Source organism: Sus scrofa, chromosome 17, assembly GCF_054392235.1.
Source record: "Sus scrofa isolate SSC_HxYL_T2T_F1_AM1 chromosome 17, Sscrofa_HxYL_maternal_Yorkshire_Landrace_v2.0, whole genome shotgun sequence".
In the NCBI taxonomy this organism is placed as follows: domain Eukaryota; kingdom Metazoa; phylum Chordata; class Mammalia; order Artiodactyla; family Suidae; genus Sus; species Sus scrofa.
Window position 1 is genome coordinate 47,317,348 of NC_139399.1, and position 16,398 is coordinate 47,333,745.

The 16,398-nt window shown below is 49.8% G+C and overlaps 1 protein-coding gene across 26 annotated transcripts in view; it reads left to right on the plus strand.

The window, feature by feature from the left end:
• The window catches only part of DLGAP4 (DLG associated protein 4), a 251,556-nt gene that overhangs the window by 116,349 nt on the left and 118,809 nt on the right, over positions 1 to 16,398 (plus strand). Inside the window, exon 1 of one of the 26 annotated variants that reach the window (XR_014832269.1) lies at positions 817 to 909. The exons of the other annotated variants lie outside the window; for them this stretch is intronic. The gene's annotated coding sequence lies outside the window, so the exon portion shown is untranslated. Of the gene's footprint in view, positions 1 to 816; positions 910 to 16,398 lie in introns of those variants that run through there. 26 annotated transcript variants of the gene reach the window in all.

Sequence of the window (16,398 nt, forward strand, 5' to 3'; positions counted from 1 at the left end):
GCGTAAATGACTACACATGAAATTAGAAAAAGAAATAGACTGTTTCGGGCTTTACAAATGGCAGAGCATGTAACTAGCTGGAAAAGAGAGGCTTTCAGCGCCACGAAAGCACAGGTGGAGGGGGGTTTTGACATTGGCCTTGGCACTGGGCTGTTGGGGTGCACAGAATGTGGGTGCCTTGTTCCTGATGAAGATGGCAGGGTGTTGTCCGTGGTGCTGAAGAGAGGGTGTGGCCCCATCCCAGCATCTGGGGGTGCTGTCCAGGGTTCTGTCCTCAGAGAGTTCTCATGAGTCATTGCCAGAACTGGTTTTCTGGAAACCCAATTGGGAGGTCAGAGGCTTTGGTCCTGGAATCGATAAAATTCAAGCAGTATCTGAGGTAAGATTCAGGCTCATGTTATTGTCTACCAAGCACTATTTTAAGAATGTTTAATGTATTATGCTATCTATTTCTGAACATCAAACTACGGAAAAAGTATTAATATGCATCCCCATTTTATTTTTTTATCTTTTTATTTTTTGGTGTTTTTGTTTTTGTTTTTGTGGTCCTTTTCTAGGGCCATACCTGTGGCATATGGTGGTTCCCAGGCTAGGGGTCCAATAGGAGCTGTAGCCTCTGGCCTTCACCAGAGCCACAACAACGTGGGATCTGAGCCATGTCTGCAACCTACACCACAGCTCATGGCAACGTCGGATCCTTAACCCACTGAGCAAGGCCATGGATCAAACCCGCAATATCATAGTTCCTAATCAGATTTGTTAACCACTGAGCCACGACGGGAACTCCTTATTTTTTTTTCTTTTTTGTCTTTTTAGGGCTACATGTGCGCCATATGGAAGTTCCCACGGAGAAAGCATGAAGGGAGTGTTAAATATATGCCCTTAGACTCTCATGGCATTTCCTGAAAGGTGAGAGATTTGAGACCATCTGAAAGAGGGTGTGAGGAGTTCCCTGGTAGCCCAGCAGTTAAGGATCCAGTGTTGTCACTGCTGTGGCTTGGGTCTCTGCTGTGGTGCGGGTTTGTTCCTGGACCCAGGAACTTCTGCATGTTATGGACACAGCACCCGCCACACACACACAAGAAAAAGAAAGAAAAAAGAGTGTGAGGCTCAAAGACTGTATGGAAATGAAGGGACTACCCATTTACTGTGCACTTACTATGTGCCAGGCCCTGTGCTTGGCACTTGACAATCCTAATCACTCTACCCCCACAAGCATGCTGGGAAGGAGCGACTGGTTCTATTTTATAGATATATATATATGCAGAAAGGGAGGAGAGACTTCCCAAGGTTACTTAGCTAGAAAGTGATAAAGTTTTTTAAAAAGCCTTGAAGACTAGAAACCACAGACTTGAACATCAGGAAAGGATGTTGGGTGTCATCTGATCCAGCCCAGGAAGGGGATGTGACCTGCAAGGGGGATACAGAGCTGGCAATAGGACTCAGACTGGATTTGGCTTTCTTTAGCATCTTTCCTTCCTCAGGACTATACACCACCACCCTCCCCTCACCACTGGCTCCAGGGAGATGAGAAATTGATGTTGTGTCACAAACAAGGACCAGGTGTCAAAGAGGCCCAGAATTCAAGTCCTGGATCTGCCATCTCTGAGCTGTGTGGCTTCAAATAAGTCGCTCACCCTCTCTGGACTTGTTTCCCCATTTTCAGCCGAGCAGAATAGCACTGTAATCATTGCCCTGCAGGGTGGTTTTGAGAATCAGAAGAGACAGTGAGTGGGAAAGGGCTGACAAGTTCATTATTGGTAGAAATAAGACCCAGAGAAGAGAGAGAAGCACCCCCTCCAAGGTGACACAGCACGTATCAGAAGGTACTAACAGAGAAGAGCCTCGAACTGCCACCCGAACCACCAGTGCCACCACCCAGCAGGACAGGCAGCCAGGCTGGGGCAGCACCTGGCAGCCCCAGCTAATAGACATTCCTCCAGGCAGGCAGACTTGAGCCCTAGAGCCAAGTGTCCCCGTGGGGGTCGGTGGCTGGGCCAGCTCTGTCTGTTTCTCCACCAGCCACCCTAACAGTTCCAAGCTTAATATGCCTCACAGGGCTGCTGTCACGCCCAATTAGCCCGTCCTCTGCCACCTTCTCTCCAGGGCCCTGTTGTGGCCATCTGAGGCCCTGGATGTGATCATGGCTGCTGCCCTTGAAACCTGTTTGGCTTTGAGGAGGAGGTGGCCACCTGCTCTTATGGCCACTAATGGCCTTAGGGATCTAATTCCCCAGCCCAGACAGGAGGCATTAGCTCCTGGGCCCATCCCCCCACACCCTGCCCTGGTTCCAAGGCCTAGCGCTAAAGCAAATGAAGAAGGAAAGAAGGGAAAGATGCAGGGATGACAGAGGAGAACAGGGGGGAAAGGAAGGCAAGAAACTTAGCACCTCCAGCCGACCTCCTTGGCCCATGCTGGTGTCAGCTAGTGCACTTTATGAGATGCAAGCCCACCTCAACCACACTCCCCCGTGATGCTCTGAACAGCCTGGGAAACCAGCAGAACCCAGGACCATGTCCATGTCACAGACCCCGAGAGGTGACATGTCATGGGGTCTGAGGAAGGAAGGAAATGGGTAGAGGAAAGCTTTCACAAACCCAAGCTCACGGGTGTTATTTGAATGATTTTCTTACATTCATTTTATCATAAGAAGTGAATATCGGGAGTTCCTGTCGTGGCTCATTGGTTAACGAACCTGACTAGTATCCATGAGGATGCAGGTTTGATCCCTGGCCTTGCTCAGTGGGTTAGGGATCCAGCATTGCCATGAGCTATGGTGTAGGTCGCAGACACAGCTCAGATCCCGCGTTGTGGCCGTGGTTTAGACTGGCAGCTACAGCTCCGATTCGACCCCTAAGCCTAGGAAACTTCGTATGTTGAGGGTGCAGCCCTAAAAAGACCCCCCCCCAAAAAAGTGAATATTTTTGCCTTTTTTCACTTATGTTTTTTACATCTATCCAAGTTCAAACGTATCTATAGTTCATTCATTTCTTCTGCTGAGCAGTATTCCTTTGTTGTTGTTTTTTTTTTTCTTGGCTACACTCACAACATATATGGAAGCTCCTAAGTCAGGGATCAAACTGGGCTGCAGCTGTCATCTACACCACAGCTGAGGCAATGCCAGATCCTTAACCCACTGCGATGGGCCAGGAATCAAACCCATACAGCCACAGAAACAACGCCAGCTTCTTAACCTGCTATACCACAGTGGGAACTCCTCCGTTGTATGTTGATACTATGTCTTGTCCATTCTCCTGCTGGTGGACGTTTCAATGTTTCTGGTTCTTCACCTTAATCAGTGTTGCCATGAACTTCCTCGTGGAGGGGTGAGTGTTAATGTTTCTCCGGAGCAGGATTTTCTGTTTTCACAAACACTGCAAATTGCCTTGCGAGGTGATTATGCCGCTTTGCACTCCTTTTAGTGAAATGTCTGAGTTCCCATTTCCTCAGCACCTCCCCATCAGTTGATATATCACTCTTTACGCCAGTCGGCAGGAGGAAACATCTCATCTGCATTCGCATCATCTGACTATCAGAGGCTGTGCTTCATTGTATGTTCAGTGGTCATCAGAATTTCCTCTTCTGCAAAATGCCTGTTCATACACTTTGCCCAGCTTTTCCTAGGTCCTTATCTTTTTCGTATTAATTTGTCAAAAAGGTTTATGTGGATATTAGTCCTTGTTATGTTCGTTGCAAATATTTTCTCCCAACAAGTATTGCTTTTCTTTTAACTTTGTTTGTGTCTCTTTCAGAAGTTTAAAATTTTGGTGTAGTAAAGCACTATTTTTTTCCCCTTTATTTGCTCATAGTCAGTAGAACTTCCCCCTGGTCCCTTAGTTATTGTTACAACAGAAAATGTCCCCAATCATTTCCAAAGACGCCCTAGGAGGGCAGTCCCACTCGCTGTTGAAAACCACCACAAATACCTAATGTGGTTTGATATCTGATAGGACAGACCCCCTCCCTGCTTTTTGATTCTTATTTTTCATGATCTCTTCCCACTCTGCTTTGCTACCAGAACGGATTCCATAGCATGACACCATCAGGCATCTCTGGAGTTTGAGTTGGACACACTAGGTTAGAATTCCTGCTCCCCTACCTCTTAGCTGTGTGACTCTGGAAAAGTCACTTAACCTCTCTGTGCCTCACTTGTTGAATGGAGATGGTAGGTCCCCTACCTCACAAGGTCAAGAGAGATATAAATGATTCAGAGCATGACAAGCCCTGGGCCTGGTGGGATTTCTCAAGAAGTGATAGCTGTTGAGGTTCCCGTTGTGGCTCAGTGGATTAAGAACCCAGCATTGTGTCTGTGAGGATGCAGGTTCGATCCTTGGCCTCGCTCACTGGCTTAAGGACCTGGCATTGCTGCAAGCTGTGGCAAAGATCGCAAATGCTGCTCAGGTCTTGTGTTGGCCATGACTATGGCATAGGCCGGCAGCTGCAGCTCCAATTTGACCCCTAGCCCGGAAACTTCCATATACTGCAAGTGCGGCCCTAAAAAAAAAAAAAAGTGATAGGTATTAATATTGTTCCTGTGATTATTACTTCTCTGCGGCTCTCATGATGGTCACTGTCCCATGCCCACCCATCAGGAGAGGTGCCCAGAGCTGCAAGGAGAAAACACCACCATTGCCTCCTCTGTCTGAGAAACAGATGATAAGATTTGCTGCTGGGATGGTTGTGGGGATGACGCAGAGGAGCCAAGACTGAATCCAAGGCTGAATCCAAGGTCAGGGTCTGATCACTTAGGAAGATGGCACTACTATCAACTGGGGTGGGAAGACTATAGGGAAAGCAGGTTTCGGGGTCAGGAGAGCAGGTTTGGATATGTCAAGTTAGAAATGCCTGTTAAACGTCCAAGTTGAGATGTTAAGTGGACAATTGAATACACAAGTCCGGAGTTGAGGGGGAGAATCCAGGCTAGAGATGTAAATGTGGGAGTCATCAGACTTCCCTCGGTCTTCTCTGTAATTGCATAGATATTGTTTTATTTTGTGTGCTTTTCTCATAAGAGGAACTGCAGGTCCAGTTGACCTTCACCAGACGTTTTTCAAGTATTCTATAGTTTGGACATTTCTTCTCAGGTCAGTACATAGAAATAGACCTCATTCTTTTTCATGGCTGCATAATAGTCCACAGTGTGGCTGGATGGAAGTTATGTCCCGAGTCTCCTACTGCTGGACATTGGTTTATCCTTGCCTTCTCTCACTCACTGTGCCATGGGCAACCTCACAGAAGTCTCCTTGTGCAGGTGGGTGGAGTTGCCCTGGTTGACTTTGGGGCTATGGAGTTGCTGGTGGCAGCTCCAGGCTTACCTATTTTTAATATTTGGCCTCTGCCCCAGGGTTTATTTCCAAAAGTTTCTTTGGAAAGTTTGAAAACAAATATTTATTAAATCAGGCTTTGAATTGGCCTGACTTCCCAGCTGGAACACACCTGAGGACCCCTCCAACCTAAAGAAAGTACAGTGGTTAACGAATCACAGTGATTGGGAATCAGATGGTCCAACTGAATCAGCCAGGTCCCAACTCTGGCTCTTTCTTACTGTGTGTCCTGGGCAAGTTACTTTCTTTGTGCCTGTCTTCCCATTGACAACACAAAGATAACAAGAACACACCCCTCTCCCTTATGGGAGTGTGGGGTTACAGGAAATAATGAATGCCAAGTCTTGGGCTTAGCCAAGGCCTGTCATGGGCTAAGCACTCTTTCTATATGAACTCCAGTGTTTATCATTTATAGCTGCGAAGCTAAGCTGTGATTTCCCAGTTCATTCCTTTGTTCTTTTTCTTCCTTTCTTTTTATTTTAAATCCCCTTGTATAAGTAAGAAAAATAAGTAAATAAGAGATCAGAGGAAAAGTAAATATAGAAATGAGATCATTCCAGGTTATATTTTGCTAAAGGTGAGCTATACATTTGCCTCTGAGCTTCTTCATAGACAACGAACAAAGAGAAATACAAGAAATAGCATGACCCACAATGCCCTTGAAAGGGAAAGAAGGCAATTAATTGCTCAGGTGTGTACAGAGTGACCAAGTCTAAAGTGCCATTCATACAGTAAGTACAGTAATGGTAGAGGCTGCTGCAACTCTAGTCCCTGAAGGATCTGAGGGTGAGGTCTGTGGCTATAGGACTCTGAAGGCCAGGATACCAAGGGGTGGCTGATGGAGGCTGAGCCCTTGGCCTCCCAAGCTGGTGAGGGAGATAGCCACAGCAACACCAGCCCTGTGCAAGGCACAGTAGGCTCCAGGCTGAAATGGGAGCTCAGAAGCATGCAAACTGGAGTTCCCTTGTGGCGCAGTAGGTTAAAGATCTGGAGTTGTCACTGCAGCAGCTCGGGTTGCTCCTGGGATGTGGGTTCAATCCCTGGCCCCAGAACTTCCACGTGCCGCAGATGTGGCCAAAAAAGGTATGCAAACTGGACCAAGAAGCAGTGAATTTCAGTGGCAGAAGACTTCGTGGAGGAAGGTATTTGTCCTGGGGCTTCCCGGGCCAGGTCAGACTTTAACCACTGGAGTGAAAGTGGAGGTTGTGAGATCCCCACCTGGTCATGCCTGGGAAAGGAGCATCCTTTCGTGGCATCTCACAGATAAAGGGAACTTAGAGACCTCAGTTCAGCTGCCTTCCCCATGAAGGGAAAACTGAGGCCCAGAGAAGGCAGAGATGCATCTGACGTCACACAAAGAAAGAGGCAGGGATATAGCAGGCCTCAAACCTGCGCCTCCTGCCTCTCTGTCCAAGGCTAGTTCTCCCCCTCCCCACACCCCCACCCCTTGTGGCTCCTTCTCTGGGTTCTGACTCGCCTCCTGCAGGGTCATTAACCACCTACTGCCTGTCATGTGGTGTCCCCTTGTATTTAACTCCCACATTGTGACTTAGAGAGGCCCAGAATAGCAGCCCGGAGGGAGGGGGCGTGCCTCTGCTGCCCTCCCCTCTAGTCTAACCGAATTGCTTACGGTCACAGCTCCTTCCCTAAGACAGAGCAGGGTCCTAGGTCCTGGGCCTCTGTGTCATTGCAGGGGAACTGGCTTGTCCCTAAGTCAGGCTCAGGTGTAAGGGGTAAAGTACCTACCTGGGGAGTCCTGGATACACACTGAGCCCCAACTTCGAACCCAGTCTGCATCCTGACCGTAGCCCCAGACTGGGCCCCAACCTTGCTTCTCCAGGCTGAACCTCAACCCTGGCTCCAGACTGAGTTCTGACCTCGGCTCAAATGGTTGGCAACTGGCCACATGCATAGTGGGGGTCAGCCCCTCCCCTTATAATCCTGTAAACTCAGCTGAGGATCCCCTCCAACCAATAAAGGCCAGTGCCCTGGCTCAGATTGTGCCCTAAGGGTTCTGTCTCAAAGACCTTTCCCCCACACCCTGGCCTGAGCCTCAGTGGCCTGGACACCGGTAGCTGTTCAGTCCCACCCCCTCGGACCATGAACTCTGCATACCCAAAAGGGCTGCCAGCACAGCTGAAAGCATCCCTCCCCCTCCTCCTAATTTGCCTCCTAGCTAATTCCCCATCCGTGTGATCCATGTAAGAGTGGAGATATTTATAAAATCTGTGTCCTTCATGATAAAGCCAGCCCCAGCGACCAAGGCCAGAGCTGCTCTATTCATTCTCTAAAGGCCCCAAAACTTCAAACCACATCCACCGCAGAGGGCCCTCATTACAATCCACCAGTCCACCAGAAACCACAGCTCCTGCATTTTGGAGCTGCCCTGGCAGACTTAGAACACTGTTCCCAGCCACTGCCGCCAACCCCAGCTGCGCGGAAAGGGCCAGGCGGGAGGCGGGCAGCAAACTCCCTTCGAACTGGGTGTACCTGCCAGTGAGTCACGACCCGTCGCTAAGTGTCCATCTCTTTGTCTTACAAATGGAACAGTGGCCCCTGAGCCCATGGGCTGGGGAGTGGGAGTCAGTGAGGGGCAAAGTGCTGGCAGAGGCCTGGCAGAGAGGATCCGCTTGGTGCTAGACCCGTGACCACTGCAGCCAGTGTCACGTGAGCAGGGGGCACCATTTGGGTTGTCTAGAAATCTGTTAAAATGCAGATCACCATGGGAGGGAGGCAGATTAAGGCTGTCCTTCTGATGAGTTGTAAAGGCTCCAGGCATCCCATGTTGGGCCTCGGGCCCTGGGTCATAGGCAGGGATTGGCCTGGGTTCATGTCCCTAGACGGTCCCCTGTACTCACACTACCCTCACCAGTAGGTCAGAGACCTCAGTGGTCTTCCAGGCCACCTCTTCCCAGGCCAGAACCTCGTTCTCAAACTCTGCCAGTGTTCCTCTGGCCTCAGCTTGCACTCAAGTGCACTGTCTCCTGCAGCTCCTAGCACCAGTGGGTTTTCCACAGTTTGTGCCAAAATTTTCCTCCCTGTAATTTCTGCCCTCTTATCCAGATGCTTCTGCTTGGAACATTGATTGCTGAGTGCAGTCCTGTGCATTGGGTTCTGAAGACCCATGGGCAGAAAACTTGACCTGATCCCTGCTCTTGAGGAGTTTATGATCCACTTTTAGAGTCAGATGGACCTGTTTCCTAAGCCCAATTCCCCGTGTTGCTTGCCGTGCGCCCTTGGGAAGGGCATTTACCTGTGTCCTCACCTGTAAAATGGGTTGCCATGCAGATGATAGGAGGTGATACACGTGAGGCTCTGAAGACGGGGCCTGACATGTTTGGAAAATGCTAAATGGTTGGGTTGGAGGATGCAGGCTGAGGGCAGCATGGCCCAGGCTGGAATAGACACGTACCCAAGAAAGGGAGAATCGGCCCACGCTTGGTCGGGAGAACAGCTCTGAGAAGGGGAGGCAAAGCCGGGATGTGATCAGCCAGGCAGACAGACAGGAAAGCTCTCCGGGCAGTGGGCACTGCTGAATAGAGATCTGGAGACTCAACACCCACACGCTGTCATGGTGGCAGAAGCCTGGGTGTGTGGTGGCACTTGAAGCTAGAGAAATCACCTGAGTCATGTCACAAAAGACCCTTGTCATCAGACTACAGAGTTTGGGCTATAGCCTGTGGTCACCATGGGGGCAGCGAGGGGTTAGGAGGCATCATCGGGGGCATGGATGGACGGGGCCAGCTGGCTGTAACCCTCCAGACAGGTGATGGTAGCCAGGTCCAGGCCTAGGGCAGCAGGCATGGAAAGAAATAGGCACATTTGAGCGTTGGCTCAGAGATGGAACAACCAGACCTGGCCAGTGGGCTAGAGAGGAGGGGGCTCTGTTGGAGCAAAAGAGGGGGAGCAGGGGCACCTCAGCATCCAGCTCAGGGAGCTGGGGGAGCAGGTCTGCCAGAGAAGACTGGGAATTCAGTTCATCTGTGTTGAGTTTCAGATGCCTGGTTGACATGGGAGGGGAGGCGGCCAGGAGGTGATGGCTCCTCAGGTTACTGGTTATCCCTAAGGGCAGAGACCTCGTTTCTCCTGGTCTCCGTGAGGCCTAATGCAGAAGAGGGTCACCAGAGCTCTGACTGGGGAGCTGCCCTGCCTCTCTGCCCTGTGAGAGTGTGAGGCTGCCGGGGTACAGAGCAGCCCTGGCCCTCATCCTACTCCTGAGACAGACTCCATGGCTCCCATCTCCTCCGGGGCGTGATGTCAGTCATCAAGTGGCTTCTGAGATGAGCTGGGATTGTGTGGGTTCCGGGGTGCGTGTGTGTGCACGTGGCCCTGGGAGCACACACGTGTGCACACAGGCCTCCGTGAGTAATTCCAGTGGTGCTTCTAAACGCAGTCTCCATGGAGAGGCCGCCCCCACCGCCCCAGCCCCAGGTGGCTCCCCTCCTGGCTTCTCCGTGACCCAAATCCGACCTGCCTCGCCTCCCACGCCCTCAGGGCTCTGGCTCCTGAAAGCTCAGGTTCAGGGGCCTCTTCCCAGACACGCCTCTCATTCAGGACTGGCTCCAGCTTCCAGCCATGCATGTAGAGGCCATGTGGAGAGTGGGTGCTGGCTTGTGGCTGCCGGGGTGGGAACCCCGTTCCTCCATCCTGGTGTGTAGCCGCCAGAGGATAATGACGACTCATCTGGGGAATTCAGCCCCTCCTGTGTCACAGGACCGTACAGGATCTGCCTCCTGCTCCACACTGCCTCCCTCCTGCTCCAGCCACACTGGCCCCCTTGCCATAAGCCCCTCACCCTGCATACACCCCCACATTCTGACACTCTCCCACACACTCATGGTCTCACACACGCTCACACACAATGCCAGCTACATGCTCACTTATGCACCTGCCATTCCTCTACCTGGGATAGTCTTTCCCCGGGTATCCGCATGGCTCACCCCTCACTTTTGCCCAAACATTGCTTTCCCCAAAAACCTGTCCTGACCACCCATCACACCCATGTTTCTTCATCTGCTCTAATTTTCTTCCAAGAAGGTACTGTTACTTGACATTACACTATGTACATTTCTCTGTTGTCTGTACCCCCTCCCAGAACGTAAGCTCCGTGAGGACAGGAATGAGTGAACCTACAGTCCTTAGACCAGAGTCTGGTCCCCTGGTGATCAGTACTGTAACTCTCACGGTTGCCGTCTTTCTTCAGTCTGAGCAAATGTTCGTCTGCGCCGTGCTGGGCACTTCCACACACCTTACCGCTTGTGACCCTCACAGTCAGTCCCACGAGGGAGGCACATATATTATTATTCCCACTTTCTAGAGGAGGGTATGAGGCTTCATGAGTTGCCAGGGGTCCTTGAGGCTGGCCAGGCTGATGGAGTTGGAGCCTAGGACTGCCCGGTCCCAGCTCCAAGCCAGTGTTTCCTTGCCAGCACCAAAGTCACCACCTGCAATCTTAGGAGCACCATTTATAGAGCATCCTGGCAGTGGGCACCCTGGCCCACCAAGGAAGGAGGCAGATCTATGCTGAGAAGAAAGGCTGGACCTGGAAACTGGAGCCCCAAGTTCCAGTCCCAGGTTGACTTCCTTGTTGCCGGGTGACTTTGGGTCTGCACCCTGGAGTGCAGTGAGCGTGGCCATTCAGCCAGCTCGAGACCCTTTCATGTCTAAGAGAATGACCAGAAAGCATGGGGTCAGAGGTCTCCCAGCCCTGACCCCTCCCCTAGCATATACACGTGCACACTTGTGCATGGGCGCACGTGCACACACACACACACCCCAGGTCCCCAAGAGGGATGGGATGAGGAGGCTTGACCTCCTTTTGAGGTAGTTCCAGGGGTCCACTGGAGACCGTGCACCTCAAAGGCAGCCTTAATCAGCCTCAGTTTCTTCATCTGTAAAATAGGGACCCTAAGGCACTACCAGCCCTCCCTCTGGGGGCTGTTGTCTTCAAAGGATTCAGAGGAATGGGGATGGCCTTTGCGGGCTGTGCCCTTTTAAGGAATGACAGCTCATCAGCAGTGACCACCCCACCCCACCCTCCACCCAGCCCTGTGTTAGAAGTTGACCTGTGCCCCAGGGAGGAGTTGCTAGGAAGAAAAATCCTGAGGCTCTGGAGGGGTAGGGAAGTAACCATCTTTCTTCCCACAGCATGGACAAGTAAACTAAGGCTTGGACTGGGGACATGATTTCTCTGAAGTGGTACAGAACAGGTTCTGAAAACAGCAGTAGGGCGGAGGGTCTCTAAAGGAAAAGCAGGTCTCCTTGACAGACACACCCGAGGGCACACTTTTCCCTGAGGCTGCCCTGCTCTCCCTCACCTTGGGGCTCAAGGTCAATGTACATGGGATTGTCCAAAAGCTTGTTAGGAAGTGTAGGGTCTAGGATCTCAACCCATTTAGACTTGGGTGGGCCCAGGTGATCAGATGCAGGTGGTCTAGGAAACCAACTTTACAATCCTCCAGTGCTGAGCCCTGGAGTAGCCTGTGCTGGGGACCTAGAGTTGCCCCCAGGGTGAAAGGGGGACACAGATGTGGAAGCTAGAAAGCTCTCCCTCCCTTCTACCTTCTTTGGATTCATTCTGGTGTGGGTTTTTTTTTTTTTTTCCTTCAGATTCTTGAGTTGGATGCTTATCGTATTATTTTTTCAGTCTTTTTTTTTCTAATATAAATGCTTAAGGCTCTGTATTCTCTCTAGGCCCTGTCCTTTAGCTGCATCCCACAAATTTGATATATTTTCATTATCATTCCATTCTTAAGGTTTTCTCATTTCCCTTTCAGTTTCTTCCTCAACCCAGGAGTTATTTAGAATATGTATTTTTAAATTTGAAACATACGGGTGATTTTAAGTTATCTTTTGTTATTGCTTTGTGGGCTTTTTTTTTAATGTATGTATGATACTATTTCTTTGGTATTGTGGAAACTTGCTTTATAGCCCAAACCATGGCCAGTTTTTGTCAATGTTGCATACATGTTTGAAAAAAATGAATTTTCTATTATTGGGGTAAGAATTTTCCAGATGTTGTAAATGTTCAGTTGCAATTCTGGTGTTTTAGAGAGAACTGAGGCTTGTGGGAGGCAAGAGGAGACTCCTGACCCAGCCTGTATGTCTCAGGGGGAGCCTCCTGAAGGAGATGCTACTGAAAGATGTGTTGAGTGTTAGCCAGATGGGCAAAACAGAAAGAGCTTTCCACCTAGAGGGAAGAGCATGGGCAAAGGAGAGGAGGTAGAGGGTAACTTGCAGGGGGAAAAAAATGAGAACACTGATAGAACTTGCTAGGAACATGAGATGAATCTGGTTGGGGTGGCAGGGTCAGGAAGTAATGTTTATTGGAGGACGTATGGGTCCTAGGAGGTGGGATGATTCCAATTCCAGCTAACATAGCCATGCAGAAGCACATGTCAGGTGGCAGGAACTGTGAGAGTAATAATACTAATTCCAGCTAACATCTGTTGAACCCTTACTATTTGCCCAGCACTATGCTAAAGTTCTCCATAGATTCACTTATTTAATCCCCTCAACAGCTCTGTGAAATAGATACCATTATCATTTCCATTTTACAGATAAGAAAATGGGGACCAGAGAGGTTAAGTAACTTGCCCCAGGTCACACAGCTCCAAGTGGTGGAGCCAGGATTTGAAGCCAACCAGAAACAGTCTTAACTCTTGCTCCCATACTCTTAGCCACTAGACTCCTGTTTCCTAAGTATTATGGGGCCATTGAGGAATGACCCTGGCCCACTCTCACCAGGCTTGGATTACCTGAGACAGGCTGAAAAGCACAGGCTGGACAAGATGAGGGTTTTACACTCATGGGAAGAGGGTTCCATTGCTGATGACTTCCCAACTCTGTGACCTTGAGCAAGTCACTTTTGCTCAAGGAGCCTTGGTCTTTCTTGTCTATAGAATGAGGCTGCCCTCTTGCCCTGTCTGCCTCATGATGTGTGATGTGTAAGGACCAAATAAGATCCTGTCTGCTTTGCAAACTCTAAAGTGCACTGCACACATGTGTCATGTTGGATCAACTCAGGGAGATCTTGGAATGCCAGGCTAAGGGAGCAGGGCTGCCTTCTGTCAGCGGTGGGAAGCTTTGTGTGGGCTTTGAGCTGGGGAGGGGCAGGGAACCCTAAGCCTAAAGCCAAAAAGAACCTCTCAGATCTTCCATCCAGCTCTGTCAATTCAGTAAATATTTGTAAGAGTTGAATGAGTTTCTACACTGAGCCAAGTTTCAGCTCATGAGCCAATTCCATTGGGCTGCAGAGAGTGCCACTTTGAGGATTTGGTGAGGAAGTGAGCTTTCGATTAGCCATGTCTGCCACAGGTGCAGGAAACAGCAGCGGTGGCAAGCTTGCTATCTGCCATTCAGGCTCTAGTCCAGAGGCTCTCAAGGGGCTGGCACTGCCCTCCAGAAACTATTTTTTTGTTAGCACAGTAATTGGGCAAGCACTACTTAGGGAGCTGAAAACCAGGAATGCTCTGCCCAGCCCCTCACAATGAAAAATTGTCCCACCTGCATCCCACATGACTTTCAAACACCCTACTAGCCATTCCAGCATGGAAAAAAAAAATCTGTTTCTGATTTCCTGAGCTTGTCCCCTCACTATATTTCATATACATGCATGAAGTCTTTAATTTTTTCTAGGTCCTTGCCTGTGACATATGGAAGTTCCCAAGTTAGGGGTCACATCGGAGCTGCAGCTGCCAGCCTACACCACAGGCACAGCAACGTGGAATCCAAGTTGTGTCGGTGACCGACACTATAGCTTGTGGCAACGCGGGATCCTTTAACCCACTGAGCGTGGCCAGGGATCAGACCCCTGTCTTCATGGATACTAGGCAGATTCTTAACCCACTGAGCCACAATGGGAACGCCACATGAAGTATTTTCTGCATTAGTCTTAACAAACCCAGAATTTCCCAGGAAGGTAACTATCACATATACAAAGGAAGTGACAGGCGTTTGTTCGCAAATTTATCAAGAGTTGGTCACCATTTTAGAAGTATCGCACCCTCTCTAGCTTGTGGGCTTTGAGTAATTTGTGGTATTTGAGTAACTGACTCAACAGCACACCTCTCGCTGTCTGCATTCACAGCTGTCACCGATTATGTATGTGTAAGTGGCAGGATCCAGCTCCTTTATTATGCCTTCTAGTGGAGTTGTGGCCCAGCATTTATGCTTTATAATATACTCCATTATAAATTACTTGCTGTTCACTTCCCCATTATACTTTAATTAGAGCATTGTATTTTTTTTAATTATGTGTGTAGGTAGGGAATATTATTTATCCATTTTATTTCGGGATAGTAAAGGGGCACATTACCAAATATTGGCCATAAAATTGGGAGTTGGGGTCTGGTGGATTTGGATGGGCTTGAGAACTACTGCTGGAGCCCAGCCCCTTCCTTTCATGGGGAAACTGAGGGCCAGGGAGCGAGGAGGCCTACCTTTGTTCACATGGCAAGTGGGAGGCAGAACTTGAAGCTTAGCCTTGAGGATGATTTGTTGCACTTGGTGGGGGACAGCGCATGGAGGCAGGAGATAAAGAAATGCCTGAGGCAGAAGAATGGGGGTGAGAGGAGGAGTTAGCTGGAGATCAAACTCCTGGTGCAGGAGTTTCCCATGTGGCACAACAGGATCCGCAGCGTCTCGGAAGCCTGGGAAGCAGGTTCCATCCCTGGCCCGGCATTGCTGCAGCTGCGGCTTTGGTCACAACTGCAGCTCGGACCTGATCCCTAGCCCCAGAACCCCATATGCCGCAGGGCAGCCAAAAAAAAAAAAAGATGGTTCAGATAGTATAAGAAAAACAATGTATATAGAAGTATGACTGGGTCACTCTGCTATACAGCAGAAATTGACACAACAATGTAAATCAACTATAATTTTTTAAAAAAGAAATGAATTTAAAAAAAAGACAGTACAGAGCTGGGAGATGATTTGGAAGCCAGGCAAGCATGTGTCATAGAGCACTGGGCCAAGTGCAAGGAGGGGCAAGGGGCCATGTGCCTTTAGTTCTTTCTTCAGAAATTCCTCCCTTAGCCGGAAGAGCTGGCCATCTCTGGCTGGGAACCTCCAAGGAAATGAGGCCACCCCACAGAGCTCTCCTCCTGCCACCCACCCCCAGAGCAACCAGAGACCCAAACTGCCCTCAGCCAATCATCAGACAGCCTGAGGCCAAACTAGCTCCCTGCCCAATCCTGGGTGGCAGAGGCTTCCGTTCCCTGGGAAAATGATGTGTCTGTTCCGAGAAACCAAATATCCTACAATGAATCCAATTAGGTTTCATAGGCACATGAAAACGCCATCCATCTCAAATGTCCTCTACAAACCTCCAGCCACCGATAAATATTTTATTCCATTCCAAACTGTCCCAGGCAGAATATCAAGCAGCATCTCGCCGCCTCCCTGATGGATCCAGACAGTCCTGGACAAGGAGGGTGTTCTGGGCAGAGAGACAGAGCCCTAAATCTGTCGTTTTGCCCTCAAGTGACCTTGGGCAGGTCGCTTTTCCTTCCTGGGAATTGAAAGGCCTCACTTGCAAAATGGGTTAGCAGTAACTCCTACTTCTCTCCTCCCCCACACAGTGCTGACCTAGGTGCTGGGCGCACCCGGAAGTTCACGTTCATCATCAGACAAAGAGAGTGCAGCTGTGGCCAGCATTGTGATTGGTGTAGGGAACACTAGCCGTGAGCAAAACAGGCCAATCCCCACCCTTACAGAGCTCATGATCTGGGAGGAAGGGGCAGAAATGAACTCATAAACAAAGACCACTTTTGAAGGAGATACATTTCACAAAGAACACAGTTAGGCTGCTGTGTCAGAGAAAAATAGGCAGCACCAACCATAGACCAAAGGTTAGGACAGGTCTCCAGAAGCCAAGATCTGAATTGGGGAAAATATTCCCTGTTGAGGGCTCAGCAAGTGCAAAGGCCTTGAGGTAGGAAACTCCTTGGTGAGTCTGAGAATCAGGAAAACCACTGTGGCAGGAGCCAAGTGAGCAATGGGGAGAGATGTATAAGAGGAAGCTGGACACAGCAGCAGGACTGAGTAGGATGCTGGGGCTGTGCTACAACTCTGCACA